General features: G+C 38.6%; 1 protein-coding gene and 1 non-coding gene across 2 annotated transcripts in view; one reads left to right on the plus strand and one right to left on the minus strand.

Moving 5' to 3' along the window:
- LOC101016931 overlaps positions 1–7,524 on the minus strand; it is a 114,435-nt gene that overhangs the window by 30,675 nt on the left and 76,236 nt on the right. The window lies entirely within an intron of this gene.
- LOC116272180 lies at positions 3,530–3,636 on the plus strand. Its single transcript, XR_004180909.1, has one exon. It is a non-coding gene; the product is annotated as a U6 spliceosomal RNA (small nuclear RNA).

The following is a 7,524-nucleotide window of genomic DNA, read 5'->3' on the forward strand; positions in this document are numbered from 1 at the left end:
CCTGTAGTCCCAGCTACTCGGGAGGCTGGAGGCAGGAGAATGGCGGAACTTGGGAGGCAGAGCTTGCAGTGAGCCGAAATTGCACCACTGCACTCCAGCCTGGGAGACACAGCCAGACTCCGCCTCAAAAACAAAACAAAAAACCAAAAAAAAAAAAAAAGAAAAAGAAAAATGTCACACACACACACACACACACACACACACACACACACACACACAACAGAGGAATATTATTTAGCCTAAAAAGAGAAAAATCAGGTCATGCTGTGGCTCAAGCCTGTAATCCCAGCACTTTAGAGGCCGAGACGCATGGATCACAAGGTCAGGAGATCGAGACATCCTGGCTAACCCGGGTGAAACCCTCGCCTCTACTAAAAATACAAAAACTAGCCGGGCGAGGTGGCGGCTCTGTAGTCCCAGCTACTTGGGAGGCTGCTGAGGCAGGAGAATGGCGTAACCTGGGAGCGGAGCTTGCAGTGAGCCGAGATCTGGCCACTGCACTCCAGCCTGGTGACAGACTCTGTCTCAAAAAAAAAAAAAAAAAAGAGAAAAATCCTATCGGTCGTGACAACATGAATGGACCTGTAGTGAAATAAGCCAGACACAAAAAGACAAATATCGTATGATCTCACTTATATGAGGAATCTAAAATAGTCAACCTCATAGATGTGGAGAGTAAAATGATGGTTGACGGGGTCTGGGGGAGGAAAAAATGGGAAGGTGATGGTCAAAGGGCACAAAGTTTCAGTATACAATATAAATAAATTCTGGAGACTTACTTATGATATTATGATATAAGCAATATATATTTGGTCTCTACCTCAGGTTCTTGGCACAGAGCTCCTAAAACCCTTGTAATTTCCTGAGTAGCAGCAGGCTAGGTGTATCTTTTGATCTAATATTTGGTCTTTGACCCCAATTCCTGACATGGAGTTCCTAATCCCTTGGTATTTCCTGGGTGATAGGAGTGTCTTTTATTCTAATGAAGCAACTCTTTGTGGGCTCCTGGATGGGGGCTGGTCAGCAGAAAGATCAAGCTGTGATTAGAAGCTTGGAACTTTCAGCTCTACTCCTCTCCATCCTCTGGGAAGTGGAAAGGGGCTGGAGATTGAGTTAATAATCATGTGTGCCTGTGTGATGAAGCCTCCATAAAAATCCCTGAACTACAGAGTTAGGAGAGCTTCTGGGCTGGTGAACACATCCACATGTCAGGAAGGTGGCACACCCCAACTACATGGGGACAGAAACTCCTTCACTCAGGAACCTTCCAGTCCACACCCTATGTATGTCTTCATCTTGATATTCAACTATACCCTTTGTCATATCCTTTATTAATATAATAAACCAGTAAATGTAAGTGTTTTCTTAAATTCTGTGAGCCACGCTAACAAATTAATGGTACTTGAGGATGGGGTCATGAAAAACCCTGATTATTAGCTGGTAGGTCAGAAGCACTTGTAAAACAATCTGGAGCTTTCAACTGGCATTAGAAGTGGGGGGCCATCTTGTGGGACTGAGCCCTTAACCTGTAGGATTTGACTCTAATTCCAGGTAGAGAGTGTCATAATTGAATTGAATTATAAGACACTCTGTTGGTGTCTGTTGCAGAAAAGTTTGGTGTTTAGGGAAAAAAGCCACACATTTTGGCCACAAAAGTGTTCTGTGTTGTGTTGAGTGGAGCATGTGAGAGAAGGAAGAACATCTTGTTTTTTTTTTTTCCTATCAAATATACTAATAAACAGCATAATATTGATAGGTAACAATAATGTATTATATGCCTAAACTTTGCTAAGACAGTAGATATGTTAAGTGTTCTTAACACACACACACACACACACACACACACACACACACAATGATAATAAAGGGGATGGGAGGACTCTTTGGAAAGTGATGGATATATTTATGCCCTTATCATTAACATTAAATGTACAGAGCTTTTTTATATGTGAATCATATATCAATTAAATAGTTTTAAAATGAAATAAAATGTGGGGACATTACTAGCGACCTTACAGAAATATGAAGTAGTATAAAACATATGATGGACAATTGTCTACCACATATTAGATAACCTAGATAAAATGGACAACTTCCTAGAAACACAAAAACTGCCCAAATGACTCAAGAAGTACAAAATCTGATGAGATATAGGTAAAGAGAATGAATCAGTAACCAAAATCCTCCTAGCAAAGAAAAGTCCAGGATCAAATGGCTTTGGTAGTGAATTGTACCAAACATTTAAAAGTAATTAACACAAAGCCGGGTGCAGTGGCTCACGCCTGTAATCCCAACACTTTGGGAGGCTGAGGTGAGCGGGATCACCTGAGGTCAGGAGTTCGAGATCAGCCCGGCCAACATGGTGAAACCCCATCTCTACTAAAGATACAAAAATTGCCAGGCATGGTGGTGCATGCCTGTAATCCCGGCTACTTGGGAGGCTGAGGCAGGAGAATAGCTTGAACCCGGGAGGCAGAGGTTGCAATGAGCTGAGATTGCGCCACTGCACTCCAGCCTGGGTGACAGAGCGAGACTCTGTCTCAAAATAAATAAATAAATAAATAAATAAATAAATAAATAAATAAATAACACAAATACATCTTGAAGTATTCCAAAAATGAGAAGACGATGCGACATTTCCTAACTCATTCTATGAAGACATCCTTAAACTGATATCACAGCCAGACAAAAATATCACAAGAAAACTATAGATCAACATCACTTATGAATTCTCAAAAATATCAACAACTATCAAACTGAATCTAACAGCATATTAAAATATTATACTCCATGACCAAGTGGAATTTATTCCAGGAATACATATTTAGTTCAATATATGAAAATCAACATAATACATCACATTAAGAGAATGAAGGAAAAACATCACGTTCTTACAAATTGATACAGAAAAGGCCTTTGACAAATTCCAATTCCCTACCATGATAAAAACACTCACCAAACCAAGAATAAAGGAGAACTTCCTTCACATGATAAAAGGCATTTACAAAAAATTTATAGCTAGCATCATACTTAAGGATGAAAGACTTTCTCCTATAATCAAAAACAAGACAAGGATGCCCACTTTTACTGCATCAATTCAACATGGTACTGGAAGTCTAGCCAGATAATTAGGCAAGCCAAAAGAATAAAGGCATATAAATTGGAAAGGAAAAAGTGAAACTCTCTCTCATCATTAATGACACGATGCTATACACAGAAAATCCCAAGATCCACAAAAACTTACTAGAACTAATAAACCAGTTCAACCACCTGTGGCAAACTGCTTATTACCATTCCACAAAGACATAAGAAGCTTGCATCATAATGTCAATGTGCTCGCTGCTACTTTCATTAAAAAAACCTGCTATGAAAACAATATGTAATTTGTTGTCAATTTAAATAAATTCTGGCATAGATTCCTTTTCTTTGAACTTCAGATTAGCACTTTGAGTAGCATCATTCAGGATTGATCATATGCTCCAACTTTATAACTAAATTTTACACATTTAAATTAATATGAAAAATGATTGTGCTCACTTTGGCAGCACATATACTAAAATTGGAACGATATAGAGAAGATTAGCATGGCCCCTGTGGAAAGATAACATACAAATTCATGAAGCATTCTGTATTTTTAATTAAAAGACACAGAATGTCAAGGTGCATAAACAGTCAAGACCCATCTCACATGCAAAGACACACATAGGCTCATGAAAGCAGAAAGAAGGCAGGGTTGCAATCCTAGCTTCTGACAAAACAGACTTTAAACCAACAAAGATCAAAAAAGACAAAGAAGGCATTACACAATAGTAAAAGGTTCAATTCAACAAGGAGAGCTAACTATCCTAAATATATATGCACTGATACAGGAGCACCCAGATTCATAAAAAGAAGTTCTTAGAGATCTACAAAGAGACTTAGACCCCCACACAATAACAGTAGAAGACTGTAACACCCCACTATCAATATTAGACAGATTGTCAAGACAGAAAACTAACAAGGATATTCAGGACTTGAACTCAGCTCTGGACCAAGTGGACCTGACACATATCTACAGAGCACTCCATGCAAAAACAACAGAATATACATTTTTCTTGGTACCACGTAGCACTTACTCTAAAATCGATCACATAATTGGAAGTAAAACACTCCCCAACAAATTGCAAAAGAACTGAAATCATAACAGTCTCTCAGACCACAGTACAATCAAATTAGAACTCAAGATTAAGAAACTCACTCAAAACCACACAACTACATGGAAGCTGAACAACCTACTCCTGAATGACTCCTGGGTAAATAACGAAATTAAGGCAGAAATCAAGAAGTTCTTTGAAACTAATGAGAGCAAAAAGGCAAAGTACCAGAATCTCTGGGACGCAGCAAAAGCAGCGTTAAAAGGGAAATTTATAGCACTAAATGTGCACATCAAAGAGCTACAAATATCTCAAATTAACACCCTAACAACACAACTAAAAGAACTAGAGAACCAAGAGCAAAAAAAACCCCAGAGCTGGCAGAAGACAAGAAATAACCAAGATCAGAGTTGAACTGAAGGAGATACAGACATGAAAAACCCTTCAAAAAGTCCATGAATCCAGGAGCTGGTTTTCTGAAAATAATAATAATAATAATAACAACAACAACAAAATACATAGACCACTAACTAGACTAATAAAGAAGAAAATACAGAATAATCAAATAGACACAATAAAAAATGATAGAGAATATCACCAATGACCCCACAGAAATACAAAAAACTACCAGAGGATACTATAAACACCTCTATCCAAATGAACTAGAAAATCTAGAAGAAATGGATAAATTCCTGGACACATAGACCCTCAAGACTGAAACAGGAAGAAGTTGAATCCCTGAATAGACCAATAACAAGTTCTGAAATTGAGGCAGGAATAAATAGCCTACCAACCAAAAAAAGCCCAGGACTCGACAAATTTACAACTGAATTCACCCAGAGGTACAAAGAGGAGCTGGGACCACTTCTTCTGAAACTATTCCAAACAACTGAAAAGAAGGGACTCCTCCCTAACCCACTTTATGAGGCCAGCATCATCCTGATACCCAAAACCTGGCAGAGATACAACAAAAACAAAAAAACTTCAGGCCAATATCCCTGATGAACATCGATGCAAAAATCCTCAGTAAAATACTGGCAAACAGAATCTAGCAGCACATCAAAAAGCTTATCCACCACGATCAAGTTGGCTTCATCCCTGGGATGCAAGTCTGGTTCAGCATATGAAATCAAATTAACGTATTTTATCACATAAACAGAACCAATGACAAAAACCACAAGATTATCTCAATAGATGCAGAAAAGGCTTCCGATAAAATTCAACATCCCTTCGAGTTAAAAACTCTCAACAGACTAGATATTGAAGGAATATACCTCAAAATAATAAGAGCCACTTACGGCCGGGCGTGGTTGCTCACAACTGTAATCCCAGCACTTTGGAAGGCTGAGGCAGGTGGATCACCGGAGGTCAGGAGTTCGAAACCAGCCTGGCCAACATGGCAAAATTCCATCACTACTAAAAATACAAAAATTGGCCTGGCATGGTGGCAGGTGCCTGTAGTCCCAGCTACTTGGGAGGCTGAGGGAAGAGAATCGCTTGAACCTTGGAGGCAGAGGTTGCAGTGAGCCGAGACTGTGCCACTGCACTCCAGCCTGGGTGATAGAACAAGACTCCATCTCAAAAAAAAAAAAAAAAAAAAAAAAAAAAGGGAAAAAAAAGAAAGAAGAGCCATTTATGACAAACTCATAGCCAATATCATACTGAATGGGCAAAAGCTGGGACCATTTCCCTGAAAACCAGCACAAGACAAGAATACACTCTCTCTCCCCTTCCATTTAACATAGTATTAGAAGTTCTGGTCAGGGTAATTGGTCAAGAGAAAGAAGTAAAGGGTATTCAAATAGGAGGAGAGGAAGTCAAATTGTCTCTGCAGATGACATGATCGTATATCCAGAAAACCTAGATATAGGTTTTTCATGTTTGTTGGCTGCATAAATGTCTTCTTTTGAGAAGTGTCTGTTCATGTCCTTTGCCCACTTTTTAATGGGGTTGTTTGGGGTTTTTTGCTAAATTTGTTTAAGTTCCTTGTAGATTCTGGATATTAGACTTTTGTCAGATGAATAGATTTCAAAAAATTTCTCCCATCCTGTACGTTGTCTGTTGACTCTGATTATAGTTTCTTCTGCTGTGCAGAAGCTCTTTAGTTTAATTAGATCCCATTTGTCAATTTTTGCTTTTGTTGCCATAACTTTTGACATTTTTGTCATGAAATCTTTGCCTGTCCCTACGTTTTGAGTGGTATTACCCAGATTTTCTTCTGGGTTTTTATGGTTTGGGGTTTTACCTTTAAGTCTTTAATCCATCTTAAGTTAATTTTTGTGTATGATGTAAGGAAGGGGTCCAATTTCAGTTTTCTGCATATGACTAGACAGTTTTTACAGCACCATTTATTAAATAGGCAATCCTTTCCCTGTTGCTTGTTTTTGTCAGATTTATCGAAGATCAGATGGTTGTAGATGTGCAGTCTGATTTGTGATATCTCTATTCTGTTCCATTGATCTATGAGTCTGTGTTTGTACCGGTACCATGCTGTTTTGATTACCGCAGCCTTGTAGTATAGTTTGAAGTAGTGTGATGACTCCACCTTTTTTCTTTTTGCTTAGGATTGTCTTGGCTATACTGGCTCTTTTTGGTTCCATATGAATTCTAATGTAGTTTTTGCTAATTCTGTGAAGAATATCAATGGTAGTTTAATAGGAATAGCATTGAATCTATAAATTGCTTTGGGCAGTGTGGCCATTTTCATGATATTAATTCTTCCTATCCATGAGCATGGGATGTTTTTCTATTTATTTGTGTCCTCTCTGACTTTTTTGAGCAGTGGTTTGTAGTTTTCCTTGCAGAGGTCCTTCATTTCCCTTGTTAGCTGTATTCCTAGGTATTTTATTCTCTTTGTAGCCATTGTGAATGGCAACTCATTCATGATTTGGCTTTCTGCTTGTCTGTTGTTGATGTATAGGAATGCTTGTGATTTTTGCACATTGATTTTGTATCCTGACTTTGCTGAAGTTGCTTCCCAGCTTAAGAAGATTTTGGGATGAGGTGATGGGGTTTTCTAGATATAGGATCATGTCATCTGCAAACAGAGACAATTTGACTTCCTCTCCTCCTATTTGAATACCCTTTATTTCTTTCTCTTGACCAATTACCCTGACCAGAACTTCTAATACTATGTTAAATAGAAGGGGAGAGAGAGTGTATTCTTGTCTTGTGCTGGTTTTCAAGGGAAATGCTCCCAGCTTTTGCCCATTTAGTATGATATTGGCTATGAGTTTGTCATAAATGGCTCTTCTTTCTTTTTTTTTTGTCTTTTTTTTTTTTTGAGATGGAGTCTTGTTCTGTCACCCAGGCTGGAGTGCAGTGACACAGTCTCGGCTTACTGCAACCTCTGCCTCCAAGGTTCAAGCGATTCTCTTCCCTCAGCCTCCCA

Source organism: Papio anubis, chromosome X, assembly GCF_008728515.1.
Source record: "Papio anubis isolate 15944 chromosome X, Panubis1.0, whole genome shotgun sequence".
NCBI classification, from domain to species: domain Eukaryota; kingdom Metazoa; phylum Chordata; class Mammalia; order Primates; family Cercopithecidae; genus Papio; species Papio anubis.